Source organism: Macaca mulatta, chromosome 9 (genome assembly GCF_049350105.2).
Source record: "Macaca mulatta isolate MMU2019108-1 chromosome 9, T2T-MMU8v2.0, whole genome shotgun sequence".
NCBI lineage: Eukaryota > Metazoa > Chordata > Mammalia > Primates > Cercopithecidae > Macaca > Macaca mulatta.
Window position 1 is genome coordinate 96,313,942 of NC_133414.1, and position 19,821 is coordinate 96,333,762.

Genomic DNA, 19,821 nt, shown 5'->3' on the forward strand with positions numbered 1-19,821 from the left:
AAAAAGAAACCCCAAGGAATTTTATGCATGAACCAGGAAGACAAGAGATGGTCACTCTCCCCAAGATAACTGTAGGAAATCAGATTAGGGGTTTAGGTACATAACACAAAATTAAACCAAAGCAAAGGCTTCTTCAGTAATCTATCAGGATTTGTTTCTTGAAAGTAAAGTAGACTTTGTTCTCCGAACTGGTGTATTGATTGTGAAACAATCAATTTGTGATTTGTGAAACGTCTGTTTTCCCAAGTAGTCATTTAGGTTATAATTGGTCCCTGTTACGCCAACCCCATGTCTCATAAGAATACCTTTCCTAGAATGACATGAACCCAGGAGACAGAGCTTACAGTTAGCCCAGATTGCGCCACTGCACTCCAGCCTGGGTGACAGAGCGATACAAAAAAAGGAATACCTCTCCTCTCCTCTTTCACTACCACACAACCTTTTGCCTAGTAAGAAGACTGCAACTCAGCTGTTACAGAATCATGTTCCAGAGCCCAGATTTTTCTCTTAAGCCTGTACTTGCCCAACTGTTTTAGCCTTATCATCCTAACCTTAAAAGTAGCTGAAAAGGGAAGAGAAAAAGCAGATGAAAATGGAAAATAGACCTCCCCCAGGGATTATGCCAAGTTATATCTTCCCCTTTGAATAACACAAGCATTACCATTCAGAAAACTTTCCTCTGTAATTCATGCAATGTAGAAAAAAAATGCACAAAATCTAAAACCCCGTATTTGAATGTCAGTCTAAATAATTGACGTTACTCAAAAAACTTGGTATTCAAATACCAAGTTAAAAGAACAAAAAGGAGAAGACTAGGATTGAGGGGGGTTGGGAGAGGAATGGGAGGAGAAACAAGAAAGAAAAGGGAAAACTGGAGGAAAATTTATAGTTGAAATGAGACAAAACTATTATTCTTCATTTTTACTAAATGAAAAGAAATTTCTTTTATATGTGTCATTTAAATGAAAGATAACATAACTCATATTATGGGAATTGAAAAATAACATAACTCATATTATGGTAACTTTTTTCCTCATAAATCATATATATAATTATATATGGGTGTTTGTGTATAATTAGTTCATATTCCACAGAAATAATTTGAAAAAATGTCCTAAGGAAATCACCTCTTATTATACCTCTGCTTGACAAAAAGATTAATATGAAACTTTCGATTTCTTTTCTAGTATTTTTGTAAGATAATTTAATATAAAACTTGTATTTTACATATTCACTATATACTATGTTATATATTCACTTACCTACTATATATCATTTGTATCTTTTTCCATTATTAAAAACACATATATCATTAAAATTGACCAAATATCGCAATGACTTCATTAGATTTTATTATTTTTCAACTGGTTCTCTAAGGTATTTTGGGTAGATCATGTTTTCTGCATATAATGATTATTAAACAAAACTATAAGAGGCCATTATTTCAGGCTGAGCTTGAGCACTAGGCCCCAAAAGACCAGACCAAACAAAATGGAGTCATTCCTGCTAAATGCCTTATAATCAAATGGAAACTCTAAGGAAGCAAAGAGATCTCAAAACAAACTTCTTTTTGTCTTCTGAAAATAGGAGATCACAGAATAATAAGGAAATCCTTTCTGCTCTAACCTTTAAAGAAAAGTGACCTGAAGTAACCAATCAGTTATTTATCTTTTTTTTTACTGTTGTTCTCTTTGCTTACAAAACCCACTGTTTTGCTATTTTCCAGTGGAATTGAGACAAAGTTACTTTATTTACAATGGTGAAAGAATGACATCAATGCCTAAAGTTTTGATCAACGTCTTAATTTTGAGAGATTAACCAAAAGGGAGGAATTATTAAATTAAGTTTAGCCTAAAGCTGCTTCCTTACATATTTTAAGTTCAGCCTAAAGGTCTCTCCATACATAGTGAACTGTAATCTAACTGGAAATGTAAATGGACTCTTGTAACAAGTAGCCAAATCTCCAACCACGTGGAAGTCCCAGAGTCACTGTGAACCTATTCTGCTTGGAAGGTGGAGGATTGTCCTATTAGCAAATCATTCTTTTTTCAATTAAAAACTGTTAAATTCAACTGATCAAATGTTTTTCTTTTAACATGATAATTGAATATCCTCATTTTTGAATAAATATTACTCTTTAGGTGATTGCATTGACTGGAATTTTCAGATCAATATTTTGTAATAAAAGTAAAAATGTATTGATAGAAATTTTCATATTCCTGAGGGCAGTAAGATGATTCTTGAGCTTTATTATTAACATTCTCTCAATTCTACAGAATTTATAGATAGCAACCTGTTGTTTTTTCTGTTGAGTATCTTCACCACACATATGACTACAACACTGATACTTGTCTTATTTATGCTTCTATTTTATAACAGTAATATATTATCTAATGTTCTACCAGAATTTTATAATTCTGGGATAAGACTTAATTAATTACCTGTAAATATTATTTGGATATACATTTTGTTTTTAGAATTTAAGTTGGCTTCTAGCAGTGTTTTCAAAAGTTTATCATTTAAGATAGCCAATTCTATGAATACTACCTTAAAATCTTTTCTTATTTTACAAATGGCTTTGAAAATGCCATATAAATTTAACAATGCACACATGGCATTTTAATGCAACAATTAAACCCAGCCAATTTTATAAATAAAACCTAGGTTATTGAACATTTATTTGACTACAAACCTTTTATCCCCTGAAGTAATCTATTTAAATTCTGCAGATCTAGTGTTTTAATGAGAATACTTAGTAAAAACTGACTATATTACTATCCTAGGGTTGTGGTAAAACATTACCAGAAACCTGGTGGCTTAAAACAATTGAAATTTATTCTCTAATACTTCTGGAAACTAGAGTTCTGAAATGAAGGTGTCAACAGGGCCATACTTTCACTGAAGGCTCCAGGAAGGAATCCTTTCTTGCTTCCTAATTGGTTTCTGGCTGTTGCTGACAATTTGGCAGCAAGTTCCTTGGTTTATGGCAACATCACTACAATTTCTGTTTCTGCCTTCACATGGCCTTCTTCTGTGCATCTGTGTCTCTGAGCGTAAATATCCCCAGAGTTTCTCTGATGAAAAGCCTAGTCACTGCATTAGAATCCACCCTAACCCATTATGACCTCATCTTATCTAGATTATATCCACAATGACCCTATTTCCAAAAAAAATAGTGCATATATAGGAATCAGGGGGTAGGGCTTCAACGTATCTTTTGGAGGACACAATTCAATCCACAACATGGACTTAACCTCATATTATTTTATTATGTCATATTAGATATCATCATATCATATTACAATTATCCTCATTACTAATTTGGGGGCTTTAATTTCTCCCCCTCACCACAAAAAACACTTTGAGTCTCCCCCTCACCACAGAAAAAACTTTACCTTTATACTGCTGCTTTCTATTTTTACCCATTTGGGGCTTGGTACAGTATAGACCGGAATGTGAAATGAAATGTCTCATATCAGAAAATGCCTTCAATAAATGAATAAAACCTAACATAAAAAAAACAATTTGGAAGATTTGAATTAAAAAGTCCCCATTTAGACAAAGTAACCAACTTTATTATGGGTAGTGTCATGTTGGTAGGAGGCCTGTAATAGTAAAATATATTCTGATTACATACATTTAATATGATATAGTATATAAGTTGTTGTTTCAAATGATTAGTATTTTAAGCTCCAAATACATTTTAATATAGTTATATCACCTTTACTTTATAGATTAAAAAGGTATCATCACTGAAAAACTGAGTTTTCCGAAGTGAAGTTTGGTCCTGCTGGTTTTTGCCCAGTGCTACTATCTTTGTCCAACCTGCTTTTACCACAGGTAAAACCCCATAGTTGACTACATGGCTTGTATCCATGGTGTCTGGGGCTGCTGATGGTTAGCAAAGTCAGCCATTAGGAAGAGGAGGTAGATTAAAAACAATGCAGACATGAAGCACTTTTATATCTGATATCACTGTACTTGGACACAAATACTGCTTATACATAAAAATCTCTGATTTCTTGCCCACTCCTGAATTTTGTGCTAGTTTCTCTTTTGACCAACTATAGCCCAGAAGCATATCCCCCAAAAAAGATTCTAGGAAACAATTTCCAGTTTAACCAAGTTGATAATGAGACAATTAGCACAAAGGTGAAACTTTTAACTAGATGTTGTTTTAGTTAATTGCTTGAGTTGAAGTTTCTGAAATTATTAAAATGGTAAGAGTAAGCAGTGGCTAAAGATTATACAAAAAATTACTTGTAGGATGTATTATTATTATCTTGGATTCAGAAAACCCTTTATTCTAAGTCATCAATGACATCACCCTTATTGTAATTATTATGTCAATATTATTGAGACCATTTTAAGCTAAATTTATTAAGTTAGATGAAGATAACATTGTAGAATTGATATCCAAAAGTTAAATCCTTTTCACAGGAAGTTTCTGAAAAATAATGTATGTGAATTAAATAATGTTGAAAAGAAATTTAGATAACAAAATGTATTGATATTTTATTACAGAGAGGTAATTTTTAAATTTAAGACTATATGAAATGCTTTCAGAATCATTTTTATAATTGCTTGGAAAATAAATAGCTATTTTCTGATTCAAAATTCTGCATGATTTATTAGAATGTCTTAATATTGGGAAACTTGTCACTCAATTTAAAATATTAAATAAATATATATCAAAAGAAGAATGTAGCTGTACATGTAGCAATACTTAGAAATATTACATTAAAACAGGAGGTTAATAATGTATTACTTTTTTGAAATGTTAATTCAAAAATAAGCACAGAACATCTTCAAATGGATGGATTAATTTTATATGTTTCCTACTGAGAGAAAAGAGGATCTGCACATGAATGGGATCATAGATCTTCGAATGAGATTTTGTATCTAGTAATAGTAGATATTTTTAGCAAATCTCACTGAAGTGAATATGGGAAAATTGGCTTATCTGGGTTTTAGAAACTTAGCTTTAGTTATTTATATTTATCAGGAAAAAACTTTCCCCCCAAAGACATGCATACAAATGCACATAAGCACACATGTGTGCACACACACACGAACATATTTGTTAGATAGTGGAACTTAATGCTTTGAAACAAACAAAAACGTTGAAATATTTATAGTGCACATAACCTAAAGAAGTAAATACATGTTTAGAAATTTTCTAATATTAAAAACCTATTGATTTTCTATCTAAGCTTCATGTCCATATCTATGAATTCAGAAACATAAAAAAAAAAGAGAAATATTACTTTTAAATATCAATGAGAAAAATGTAAAGTACAATGCATCTATATTCATGAATAATTTTAACTCTTCTCTTGGCATATAATTAATGTTTGATGGCTCAAAGGAAGTGTCGTACATGTTAAATTTCAGGCTGTGACTAGATGAGATGTCCAATGAGTATATTTCAGTTTTAACCTTAGATTATTAATCCCCTCTGGCCACTGAGGCACTCCAACCTCAACTAGTTGCCTTTGGTGACAAACAGCCTGATTAAGAAATGTCTGTTGAGCATCTCAGCTAAGTGATGTATTATCAAATTAATTATGGTCCTTGAAATAATCTGTCACTCACTACTTCAAAGATAGTGAACCCAGCATCAAAATGTAGTGAACACAGCTAAGATTCTGGGCCACCACCTAAACATATTCTATAGATTACCATAGAATTAATAGTTGCCTAATTTAGACAAAAAATTTGGGAGAAGCTTCCAAAAAATGTGATGTACTAAATGCCTAAAGAAACGTTCCCAAGGTAGAGGGAAGGGGTTTGGAAAGGTTTTCACCAGGAAGAGAAAGAACTTCAGAGGAGAAAGAAGAAGGCAGGGGCAGCTCCATAAAGTGGCTTTGAGTCTGTCTTTGCATATATTTAGTAATTGTCTGTGGCTGACATACACTTTTAAGTGGTATCTAAACATTGAAGAATGTGCACTTTTACAACACCTGTACCTGAAAATTCAAGCATCATTGTTGTTTTCAAGTCATTGATATAGTAATGTTCAGCTGGATTCAGTGTCCATTTATATTGTCTCAAAGGATTAACATTATATTTATCAAATCACTTAAAAAAGAAATGAATTTCTTTTCTGTACCTAAGGTCTTGGCTCATGGAGCATTCACTGGGGTACAGTTTGAATTCATGGAACTAAAGTGAATGAACATTTCAGCCAAATCAGTTTCACACCTTCCACTATTAGCTGTAGTCCGTGTATAGGGGAAGCCTCTAAATTCTTGACCTATACATTTTGAGAAGAAATTTATAAAATAAATGAATTAATAAATAATTTAAAAACAAGAACAAACATATATCGTGATTCATCTAAGAATTCTGAAAAATGTAACTGCTATTTTGAAATATCATAGTGTATTAATCATAATTGGAATTATAATATCTATGTCATAACAACTAAATTACTAAATTTTATAGTATTTCAAGTTTCCTTAAGAATATCCTTTCTCTGCTGAAAATTAAGAATACATGAAAAGGAATGATGAGCCTGAAATACTTTCATCAAGATTTAAATAAACATCTCTTTTCTAATATCAATAAACCACCAATATAAGCATAATCTAATTCTTATGAATTTACTATATTTAGGGAGCAAATAGACAAAGAATTTTGTCCTCATTAGTAATCATATCATACTATTAAACATATCAACCTGTTACTGCAGCTTGGGCCTCCAAGTTCTCTGGCTCTCGTGTAAATAAAAATTAACACTATGACAAACATGCATTTTTCTTAGACAAGGTTTAATAGGCTTGCTACTTGAGAAATTTTAAGGGAGCAGCTGCAAACTTGCACAAACATTTACAGCAGCACAATTTGCAGTTGCAAAAGTATGGAACCAGTCCAAATGCCCATCAATCAATGAGTGGATAAAGAATTGTGAATATATATACACACACACCATGGAATACTACTCAGCCATAAAAGAAATGAAATAATGGCATTTGTAGTAATCTCAATAGAACTGGGGACCATTATTCTATTGAGGGTAACCACCCCCAATATTTCAACATAGATTCTATTTTCCATAAGTGTCGGCCAGCTGAGAAATAAAGAGAAAGAGTACAAAGAGAGGAATTTATAGCTGGGCCGCTGGGGGTGACATCACATATCAGTAGGACCATGATGCCCACCTGAGCCTCAAAACCAGCAAGTTTTATTAAGGGTTTCAAAAGGGGAGGGGGAGTAAGAACAGGGAGTAGGTACAAAGATCACATGCTTCAAAGGGCAAAAAGCAGAACTACTACTAAGGGTCTAACAAAAATCACAAGGCAAAGGGCAAAAGCAGAACTCCTGATAAGGATCCAACAAAGATCACAAGACAAAGGGCAAAAGCAGAACTACTGATAAGGGTCTATGTTTAGTGGTGCATGTATTGTCTTGATAAATATCTTAAACAACAGAAAACAGGGTTCGAGAGCAGAGAACTGGTCTGAACACAAATTTACCAGGGTGGGGTTTCTCCCCACCCTAGTAAGCTGAGGATACTGCAGGAGACCAGGGCATAGCTCAGTCCTTATCTCAACCGCATAAGACAAACATTCCCAGAACGGTCATTTATAGACCTCACCCCAGGAATGTATTCCTTTCCCAGGGTATTAATATTAATATTCCTTGCTAGGAAAAGAATTTAGCAATATCTTCCCTACTTGCACGTTCATTTATAGGCTCTCTGCAAGAAGAAAAATATGGTTCTTTTTGCCCGACCTCGCAGGCAGTCAGACCTTATGGTTGTCTTCCCTTGATCCCTAAAAATCGCTGTTATTCTATTCTTTTTCAAGGTGCACTGATTTCATAGTGTTCAAACACACATGTTTTACAATCAATTTGTACAGTTAACACAATTATCACAGTGGTCCTGAGGTGACATACATCCTCAGTTTATGAAGATAACAGGATTAAGAGATTACATGTGTAAGAAATTATAAAAGTATTATTTGGGAACTGATAAATGTCCATATTAAAATGAAATCTTCACAATTTATGTTCCTCTCCCACGGCTCCAGCCAGTCGCTCCGTTTGGGGTCCCTGACTTCCTGCAACATTATTCTAGGTGAAGTACCTCAGGAATGGAAAACCAAACAAAGTATGTTCTCACTCATAAGTGGGAACTAAGCTATGAGGATGCAAAGGCATAAGCATAATACAATGAATTCTGGGGACTTGGGGGGGAAGGGTAAGAATGGGGGTTAGTGATAAAATACTACACATTGGGTACAGTGAGCACCCTTGGGTTATGGGTGCATGAAAATCGCAGAAATCACCACTAAAGAATCTTTAGTGGTGTAACTAAATGGTGTAATTAATGTAACCAAACACCACCTGTTCCACAAAAACCTATTAAAAATAATAATAATAAAAAACCCCACAGTATTGCAAAGGATAAACATTTGGGTAACCAACCACAACAACCAACAACTAGAAAAGAGATCCTGGTGCTAACTTCCTGAAAGACTGAGCTCTTGTCATTTTAAGGAAGCTAAGACAAAGAAAAGAGTGATGTGTAAGCATCTAGAGATGGAGAGTTTTCAACTGCATCTGGTAAAATTCTTATCAGGAATGTCAGAGTCCTGACTTAGCAACCTTGGGAGGCGTCACTCAAGGAGATAAACGATTAGGTTCTTCCTTTTGTGGTTAAGAATTCAGTCTAGTCAGCTAAGTTAGGAAGGGGTAGCTTTCTACTAGGTGACTTGGGTCAGCTTGTTAAGAGAGGCAAGAAGGTAGGGGAGGGAATATGTCCAGACATGTGAGACTTATTGGGAGTCTGCTCATGTCTTTTGTCTGCCCAAATCAAGTCTCTTCCCTACACTGTCTCAAACCCAAGACTAGAATGCTATTTCTTTGTATTAGAACTAGGCTGATCTTTATATTTGTAGTAATTATTATGTTTGGAAACTGTGTACTGGCTTTAAGAACAATACAAAAATTAGTTGTTAAATGATCTGGAAGGGTGCTGAAATTTTTTGTGTACAAATAGCTCCTCAATTTTACCATTACTAATTAATTTAAGCCTAAAGAGTTAGTTAATTTAGACTTTTAAAATTAAAAGATAATACCTATGCCCATAAACCAAAAATAAAATTATAAGCCCCTCAACCATCTGAATAGACGTTCCTCTCTACCAAGGGCATTCCATTGTTGCCTTGAAAAACTAGTTCAGGCCATGATGGGAAGTTGAGAGTCTGACATGCCTCACAGCTAACCAGCATTAACATTAAAACAGGGATTTTAAGACTGATAGAAGAGACTCTTTAAGTCTGATAAGAAATCTTTACAATCTGTTCTCTCCAAAGCCTACTACCTGGAGACTTCATCTGCATGATAAAACCTTGGTCTCCACAAGCCCTTATTGTAACCCAGACATTCCTTTCTATTGATTCTATGTATTTAGATAATAACTCCTTCAATTAATTTCCCATCAAAAAATCACCTGGAAGCCCCTGTTTCCAGTTGTCCCATCTTTCTGAGCCAAGCCAATGTACATCTTACACATATCAACTGATGTTTATGTCTCCTTACAATATATAAAACAAAGTTGTAGTCCAATCACCTTGGGAATGTATTCTCAGGATTTCCTGACGGTGTGTTACAGGCCATTCATCACTCATATTTGGCTCAGAATAAATCTTTTCAAATATTTTACAGAGTTTGACTCTTTTTATCAAAATGCCTTAGTCATATAACACTAAATTTATAAAACCAATTTGGAGAGAATATGATTTTACTTTGTTTTGATAGGTATTGAATTGGAAGACATTTGGCAGAATTTGATAGTTAGAAATATTCAATGCACAGAGTATGGTGTTTTTTTTTTTTTTTTTTTTGAAAAGTATATCCATGTATAAAAACCAAGAGATTTTACATAAAACATTGATTTTTACTTCTCTGGCAACATATTCCTCATAATAAAATATGGAAATATCTGAGTAAGGGTTTCCTGATTCAAACGGTACAGACATTCATGCTCTTCAATTTTTTTATTGTGATACAAGTTTTATTACTCAGAAAGCACACAAATATGTATATGTTGTAGTCATTTTTCTCATTATTATATACCTCAACTTTGTAGATATTTTAGCTTGTGGCTCCTGCAATATGACTAGGTGCGCACACACACACACACACACACACACACTCACACACACACACAGACACATACAGACATCATTATTGCTGGAATCACAAGCTACATGTATAATGTACACAAACATGTATAAAATCTATACATATATATACACATATAGATTTATATGTATGTTTCTGACAGTGTACAGAGACATAAAATGAAAATAAAGCCTCTGAAAGGAGAAGGGTGAGGGCTCTGGGACAAAAGAGGTTTTTTTTGTTTTGTTTTGTTTTTTTCATTACCATTTTATAAGCCTGACCCTTCATTTGTCAGGGACTAGCAAGCAGTATTAGGTTAGCTACTTGCAGAAAGCCGACACTGTTTCTTTTAAATGGGTTTAGAGCGATTCTGTGAACACTAAGTTGTAATATCCTTTTCTGTTTGATCTCCAGTTGACATTTCCTTCAAACTCTGTCCTTTAAGTTAACCAAAGTGTGCCAGTGCAAAATAAAATGTAAGGGATTTCTATAATATATCTAGTACTTTACATACAGGGTCATTTACACTAGAGTGTTAAACTAGCTTGGCAACCATGTTACAGACTTTCACAGATATATTTGCATTAAAACACATTGTTAACAACTGATAGTCACTTTTATTAGTATCAAAAGTATCCCAAAAAGAAGAACATATAAATTTGACAAATATCCCTTAATTGAAAAAGATAAATGCACAGTATTTCTACATTTTTCAATCTTGAGGATTAATATATATGAAAAAATAGATGACACATTTTACGAGAAAATGAAGTGGGAACTAGTCAATAAATGCCTCAGAGTCTGCAATGTGTCAGCTTTACTAATAGGAATGTTGTGATCTGTTCAATAAAGGGCAAAATGTCTCCCCCCAAAATCGACTTAATTTATAGGGTAGTGTGGTTCCAAAGGGAAAATCTTTTCATTTACAAATCAAAGTACTAAATCTAACAGCTGTCTTTATAGTTCACAATTTATATAATTACATTTATTTAAAAATCCCCATTTTATTCAGTCTTCACAATCTTCACATATCTGTAAGGCTAAATTGAGGGCACCATGAAATTTTCAAGTAGACTGTATTTGAGTTTGTAAATCAGCATCTTTTCTTTCTATAGGAGATGCCTACTGGGCATTCTGAATACTCAGAACACTGGACGCTGAATCTATGGCACCTTTGAAACTTTTGAAAAATAAATTCACCTTTCTGGGTTTCAGTTTCTTCAACTACAAAATGAAACATTTGGAGAAACAGTCTGCAAATTTCTTCCCCACTGTAATTCTGTGATTTAATTCTTCTAAGGTAGCTATCTGAATGATCTAATGCAATCTGTTTAGATCATGAAAAATAGGAAAATAGAAATCTTCAATATTCCACTGTTTTTTTCTTCTAACCTTCATACCCATGCCACCTTTGAAGTTAGAGTTTAATCAGAGTATATCATGAATATGGCAGATATACTTGGTTGGTATTACTTCTGTAACTAAGACTAAATTAGTAGCTTAAATGAATACAAGTTTACCTTACAGTTTAGGAGATTCAAATTTCAAATCAACTTCACTGGGATGAAGTCAAAATGTCAATTGCACTGATCCCTTTAGGAGACCAAGGAGACGATTCATTTTATTTCCTTGTTCAGCTTTTAGAGGCCACCTGCATTCCTTGGATTATGGTCATATCCTTGCATCACTCCAACCTCTTGCTGCTATTGTCGTATCTCCCACTGCTAATTTTTACCCTCATGCCACACTTTTATTAGAAGTCTTATCATTACATTGGGCCTACTTGGATAATCCAGGAATCCAGGATTATCTCCCACCTCAAAATCCTTAAATTAATCATGTCTGTAAAGTTCCTTTACTATATAAAATAACACAGTAACTGATTCCAGGGATTAGGACATGAACATTACTGGGCAACCACTATTAAGCCTACAATAGCAGGTAATAAAACAGATAATTAAAGTGTTCAAAATTTTAAAACTCCATTAAGAGAAAGACACAATCTTCTGGCTCCTTCCTGTCATTGTTTTATTGGGATTTCCAGAAAATTGAAGGATGATTCTAAAATGGCCTTAAACCACTGTCACTATCTTTTATGATCAGATTAAAAGTAAATACAGCTTATCAAGATAAGGAAATTAACATATGCTTTTTCTCAGGCCACACCTCTCCCACAAGAATAAGCACTGTTCTGATGTTTATCGGGCATTAGTTTTGCCTGTTATAGAACATTATGTAAATCATACATTATTTTTATGATTTATTCATCCAGCATATTTTTGAAATCATGTTGTATCTATCAGTTCTTTGCACATTTTTATTGATGAATAATATTCCATTAACTAAATATGCCACAGCCTATTTAACCATTCTACTGATGGATACTATATCCATTTTAAGTTTTGTGCTGTTATGAGTAAAGCAATGAGCATTCATATAAATGTCTCTTATGTATCTATAAAAGGACAAGATAGGTATAACTATAGGTTATGGTTAGTTTTATAAGAAACTAAGGTGTAACATTTTACCCTCATATCAACAATGCATCAGAGTTTGAGTTATTTCACATCATCAATAACTTTTAGCAATATTTGGTATTGCCAGTCATTTTCATTTTTTCTATTGGTTGTGTTTTTGTACTTCATACTGGTTTTAATTGCTTTTTTCTTATGACTATTGAGGCTGAGCCCTGTTTTTATGTGTTTATTATTTAATTCACGTATCTTTATTTGTGAACTATATTAAAATACTTTGTTTTTGGAGTGTTTATCTTATCATGGTATGATTTTAAATATCTCTTGTATACTACTCTTTGTTCTCTGTATAACTTCTATATGCTAGTCTCTATCAGATATCTGTTGTGTAAATATTTTGTTCCTGTCTATAGCATCTGTATTCATTTTGGTAATCATGCCCACTCACAGCAGAATTTGTTACTTTGGAGATATTGAATTTATCTGTTTCTTATATAATTATGGATTTCTAAGATTTTTTTTTTTATTATTTTTTGGACAGAGTTTTGTTCTTTTTGCCCAGACTGGAGTGCAATGGCGCGATCTCAGCTCACCGCAACTTCCGCCTCCTGGGTTCAAGTGATTCTCCTGCCTCAGCCTCCCAAGTAGCTGGGAGTACAGGCATACGCCACCACCCCGGCTAATTTTGTATTTTTAGTAGAGACGGGGCTTCTCCATGTTGGTCAGGCTGGTCTTGAACTCCCGATCTCAGGTGATCCACCTGCCTCAGCCTCCCAAAGTGCTGGAATTACAGGCATGAGCCACCGTGCCCGGCCTCTAAGATATTTTAAGAACTTTTTTGTACTACCAACTCATAGCAACACTTTTTTCGCCTCATTTTTCCTAAAGGCTTAACGAGTTTAGCTTTTATATTTAGGTTTAGGTTTATGATTAATTTGCAATTTATTTTGCATGTGGTAAAATATAAAGTTCATTTTTTCCATATGGCTATCTAGGTACATGAAAGGCTGATAGCTGAAGGCAGAATAGGAATATCGAGAAAGTTCTTTGGCAACACATGCCCCAACTTAGTCAAAAGACAATGCTATATAAAATTGAAGCTAGTGATGAGGAACCACTGAAAATAATCACCTAACTCTACTCTTGCTGAGAGTGACTCAACCTTTACAATAATTCATTGCAGATTTGTGGCAGAAGGAGAGGCGTGCCCATTTCCGGGGAAACCATTTATCTATGTCTCTACTCTCCTAGTCTCCTACCTCATGATGCCTATGATGCCTGGCATTCAACAAAATCTTAAGAGATTTACAAAACAAGCAAGTAAAAATAACCAGCTATTAAAAGAATGGCAAATAACAAAGACATTTACAAAACTGAATTATTCTATAATCATCAGACAAGGAGCAAATGTAAAAACAAGCATTTTTTTTAAATCAATGAATTTGAATATACCAAAATAAAAGTAAAAAAATAAAATACTAAGAGATAAAAAGGCAAAAACATTTTATCTGTCACTTATATTATTATGGGTATAAGAGACATTTGTATTTAGATACATTTATTGTCTAAAAGTAAAAAAATATGACACAAAAGCATCCAAGGGTTGTGGAGCAATATCAAACAGTCTAAAATACATTCAATTAGAATCTCAGAAGGTTAAGAGAGAATAAATATAGTCACTTTATTGGTTAGACTTTTTCTCATAAAAATCTGTAGGCAAGTCATGAATTATTTTGATTAAACTGTGCCTGACCTTGTCACGTCCACGCTGTATTTTGCAATTCGGTGTTAGTTTTTTTTTTTTTTTTGGAGACGGAGTCTCACTCTGTACCCCTGGCTGGAGTGTGATCTCGGCTCACTGCAAGCTCCGCCTCCCGGGTTCACGCCATTCTCCTGCCTCAGCCTCCTGAGTAGCTGGGACTACAGGTGCCCGCCACCGCGCCCGGCTCGTTGTTAGTTTTAAGCTATTGCAATATATCTATAAATAAATAATCTTAAGTCATTTTTGAATGGCCTAATAATTAGCCAATCATTTGAATGTTTTTTTTTTTTTTCAGATCTTTCCTAGTTGGGTGATTTTTCTCTCTCTTGCTTGCTCTCTCTCTCTCTCTCTGTGTGTGTGTGTGTGTGTGTGTGTGTGTGTGAGAGAGAGAGAGAGAGAGAGAGAGAAGACACTTTCATCTATTGAGCTTATTTCTTTACTAAGAATGCAGGTTGATATTTATTTAAATTAATTATGAAGGAAGAAATTTATTATTTATAACTTTACTAGTGGGACTTCACCCTCAGGTTACTGCTTCTTGTCTTCTTGCACTGTATTTTTTTCAAAATCAGTTAAACACACATGCAAACAGACACCTGTGCAGTAAACAGATACCTGCATAATAAACAGACACCTGCACAGATCCAGGTAGCATACCCATTTTCAGTTTGTTATCAGTAGAAAATTCCAATGTCTTTTGGCTTGTGTTGTTTACTCAGCCTTATCATAGTTGGTATTAGGTAATGATCAATAAAGTGAAATTCTATGTTTTATTTAGTAAAATATACAATAAAATATTTTTAGTATATCTTAAATCATTAAAAGTAGGTTTTATCCCGTCCTCATTGCATTCCAATTACAATTAGGGAAAAATCAAAAGAGGGGATAAATTATCTTTAATTATCCCTCCATAACAAGTTTAAATTGTCTCTGGTAAAATAAGGAAGTTGGGAGTATTTTAAGTTTAAAAGAACTCTCCTATATCTTTATGGGAAGCGCAAAATTATTTTATTGAAACATTAGGGCCGGGTGCGGTGGCTCAAGCCTGTAATCCCAGCACTTTGGGAGGCCGAGACGGGCAGATCACGAGGTCAGGAGATCGAGACCATCCTGGCTAACATGGTGAAACCCCGTCTCTACTAAAAAAAATACAAAAAATTAGCCGGGCCTAGTGGCGGGTGCCTGTAGTCCCAGCTACTCAGGAGGCTGAGGCAGGAGAATGGCGCAAACCCAGGAGGCGGAGCTTGCAGTGAGCTGAGATCCGGCCACTGCACTCCAGCCTGGGCGACGAGGCGAGACTCCATCTCAAGAAAAAAAAAAAAAAAAAAAGAGAGAGAAAAGAAAAGAAAAGAAACATTAAAACTATTTCTGTTTTCTACTACTTCTCAGTCATGAAGTCAGAATAAAATGAAAACTAGGAGTATATAACTATATACCCTCAAGTTTCATTTTGCCTTTTTAAGTATAATGGCAGGTAAGTTCCTTATCTTTTCTTACTTTCACTCCTTTGTTACAAAAAATACTTTTTGTCTCCTCAGAATGATTTTTTTTTTTTATTTTTTACTTAAGATACATAGGTCATTTAAGAAGATGCTCTTGCATCTAAAAGAAGATTCTACTTTGGTAGAACAAAACAAGGTATCACGTTGGACAAATTTTCTTTTGTTTTGTTTTGAAGGCAGGTCTTGCTCTGTTACTCAGGTTGGAGTACTGTGGTACAATCAGGGCTCACTACAACCTCAACCACCCGGGATCAAGCAAATTCTCTCACCTCAGTCTCTCAAGTAGCTGGTACCACAAGCGCATGCCACCATGCCCAGCTATTCTTTTTATTACCATTTGTAGAGACGGGGTCTCCCTGTGTTGCCCAGGCTGGTCTTGAACTCCTGGGTTGAAGCGAGTCTCCTGCCTCTGCTTGAAAGTGCTGAGATTACCGACGTGAGCTACCATGCCCGGCCCAGACAAATTTGTTTAACTCCCTGCATTTTAAGATTCTTGTTAAATAGTTGGACATACTAGCGCCTACATTAAAAGATTGATAATTAAAGAAAAGAACAAAATAAAAGGCCTTGTTAAGGACCTAGCCGTAGACCTCAGAAAGTATTAGGAAAACAAAGAAGGAAAATAAAAGGTCTACAAGTGAATAGTGAAGAAAAGTTTCACTTTCTGTAGGTTTTTATAACATTAGTGAAGGAGTTTCCTTAGAGACTTATTCTAGCCTACAGCTTGAAATTTAGTGTTATCTCCAATATTTATGTTTTTTACTCTAATACTTGGTATGCTTTTTGGTCTTCTATTTGAATCTGATATTGTGAAAAAACAAGTTAAAAAGACCCAGTCCTCACCTCATAAGACTTCACAATGGGGGTAGAAGGTGATATATGCTAGTGAAGTTTTTGCTGCCATATAATAGTGGTCCAACTTAGAATTCGGGTTAGTTAATATGGATTTCCTTGTTCTGCTCAATTTCCAGTACAATAGGCATATTTTTCTTTTTTCATATTTTTTCACTCCTGCTTTGATCTTCTGATTACTTTGACTCTATTTCTGAAGACTCCTCAACTTCTTATATTACTTGTTTTACTTTTATATGTAAGAAGAACAAATGTTTACACATAAATAGCGAATTTGAGTGTCATCTAATCCTCTTTTCCCATACTCTTCTGGAAGAGATACTATATTTTTCTCTAGTCATTGATAAAAAATGTCTAAATCAACAAGAAATGTTTAAGTGCTGCTTTTTTCTCCTTTCCATTAAGTGAAACTTTTTATTCCTTTTCTTATGCGACTTTGCATTTGGCTACAATGGTGTGGCATTATCATTGCTTTCCCATTACCACTATAAGAACACGATTATTTTTACTTAATTAAATTTGATTTTCAAATAACTATTGTTACCACCAGTGCAGTGGTTCTCATGGTATACAAGAGTCAGTTAGCAGTGTGCCACAAAGAATGCGTTAGTAATAGAAGTATCAAATGTGAAAGTGTGCAAACAAATCGCAATATCTATAAAAGCTATTCTCTCTCTTTTTTTTTTTTTTTTTTTGAGATGGAGTCTCACTCTGCTGCCCAGGCTGGAGTGCAGTGGTGCAATCTCGGCTCACTGCAACCTCCGCCTCTCGGGTTCAAGCAATTCTCCTGCCTCAGCCTCCTGAGTAGCTGGGATTACAGGTGCCCACCACCATGCCCAGCTAGTTTTTGTATTTTTAATAGAGATGGGGTTTCACCATGTTGGTCAGGCTGGTCTCAAACCCCTGATCTCATGATCCACCCGCCTTGGCCTCCCAAAGTACTGGGATTACAGGCGTGAGCCACCGTGCCCGCCAATCACTTTCATTTTCATTGTGTGTACCTTCTTGAGTAGACGAAAACAAGTTGGTACTAAAGCCTGTATTTGAGGAACAATTAGGAAGTTCAGTTGTAATGTGGGGGTAAATTTTAAAGTGCTATTGGTGGACATTGCATAGGTGGTTGTTATCCATCATGTTATCTGTGTTTAATGGTAAAATTATTTACTGCTCTAAAATGCCTGTTTCTTCATGGAAACATGGATTTAATTTAAAAAGAGGAAAATAATAAAATGAAATGCTTGTTCCTGACACATATAATCAAGAAAATTATATATTTAATTATGTATGGAGAGCTAATTTTTTTTAAGGTTTCTTGCCATGGTTCATTGTTCCATCTGTGTGGGTTAGAGAACACATTTAAAGTTGCAAATGGTTCTGAAGTCTCCCTTGTTTTGTTGGTGTGTGTGTGTGTTATTGTTGTTGTTGTTGGTTTTGTTTATTTTATTTGTTAACGGGCCACTCTCTTACCACCCACATTTGTGTGTAGTTTCATTTCACCCAGAGATGTATAGAAAACTTACATCACACCAATGGACTCTCATTTTTGGTGATTCTGATTACATTTCTTGTTTCACTGCTCACCTTGTATGATTACCACCATGTTGAACTAACAAACCTGAAAATTTTTATTGTCCATTTCCAAATAAGTTGGTCTTATTTGGAAGACCAGTTTATAATTTTAGCTATTCAAACAGATTCTCACCTTCTTCACAGAATTAAGTGAACTCCTTGCCAGCAAAATCACTAGTTTTTTGCTCCAGATCCAGCCTGGTATGACTAGAATTTCTTCTAACTTAGAAGGAGATACAGGAATAAATGCAAATGGTCTCAGGCAAGTTGCTTTCACAGATTTGAGTTAGACTTTTGTTATAATTTAGCTCTCCAAATGTGTATATATATATTTTTTTCTCACAGCCATCCATTATGAAACACGAAAAACAAAGCACTCTCAGTGTTTAGAAATAGAGAGGAATTATCTCAATTTGATCAAGAGTATCTACAAAAAATCCCTACAGCTAGCATTATGGTTAATGATGAAAGACTGAATAATTTACCCTAAAACTGAGAAAAAGCAAGGATACCCATTTTCACCACTCTTATTCAACATAGTGTTGGAAGTTCTAGCCAGTACAGCAAAGTAAATGAAAGAAATAAAAGTCATGCAGAGAGATTAGAAAGGGGAAATAAAACACTCCTCTTTCCATATGATATGCTGGCCTTCACAGAAAATCATAAGAAATCTACAAAACAACAAAAACAACAACAACAGAAAACAAAGCAAAAAACTCCTAGAATTAATAAGTAAATTTAGCAAGGTTGTAGCGTTAAAGATTCTCAACACAAAAATTAATCATGTATCTATAAAATAAAAACAAATGTGTAGAAATGATATTAAAATCACAATGCTATTTGGAGTTACTCTAAAAGAAACATAAACATATATGTCTAAAATATTATGTATAGGATCTGTATGTTGACAATTACAAATACTAATGAAAGAAACAAAAAAGGCCTAAATAAATGGACAGATATATGTTCTTGAATTGGAAGATTCAAAATAATAATGATGTTAATATTTCCCAAATCATCTATAGGCTTAATGTAATTTCTATCAGAGTCCAAGGAAGTTTTTTGCATTATAAAAACAAGATTTTTCTAAAATTTATATAGAAAGACAAAAAATCATAATAGCTAAAACAATTTTGAAAAAGAATAGAGTGAAAAATATAACTTTTCAATATTAAACTTACTGCATATCTATGTAATCAATAGGAGGAAAGATAGTCTTTTCAACAAAAAATACTGGAGTAATTTGGCATCTGTAGATTTAAAAAATCACTTAATTAAAAATTAAGTGGTACCTAATCCTCATACTTTATACAAAAATTAACTCAAAATAGATCTGATATTTATATTTAAAATGTAAAACTATTAAAAATGAAATTTTAAAGAAAAATAATAGAAATTTAACAAACCTAGGACTAGGTGAATAATTTGTAGACTTGACATTAAATGTGCAATCAATAAAAGAAAATACTGATAAGCTGGACTTCATCATTATTATTTTTTCCTCCATGAAACACTTCAAAATATGAGA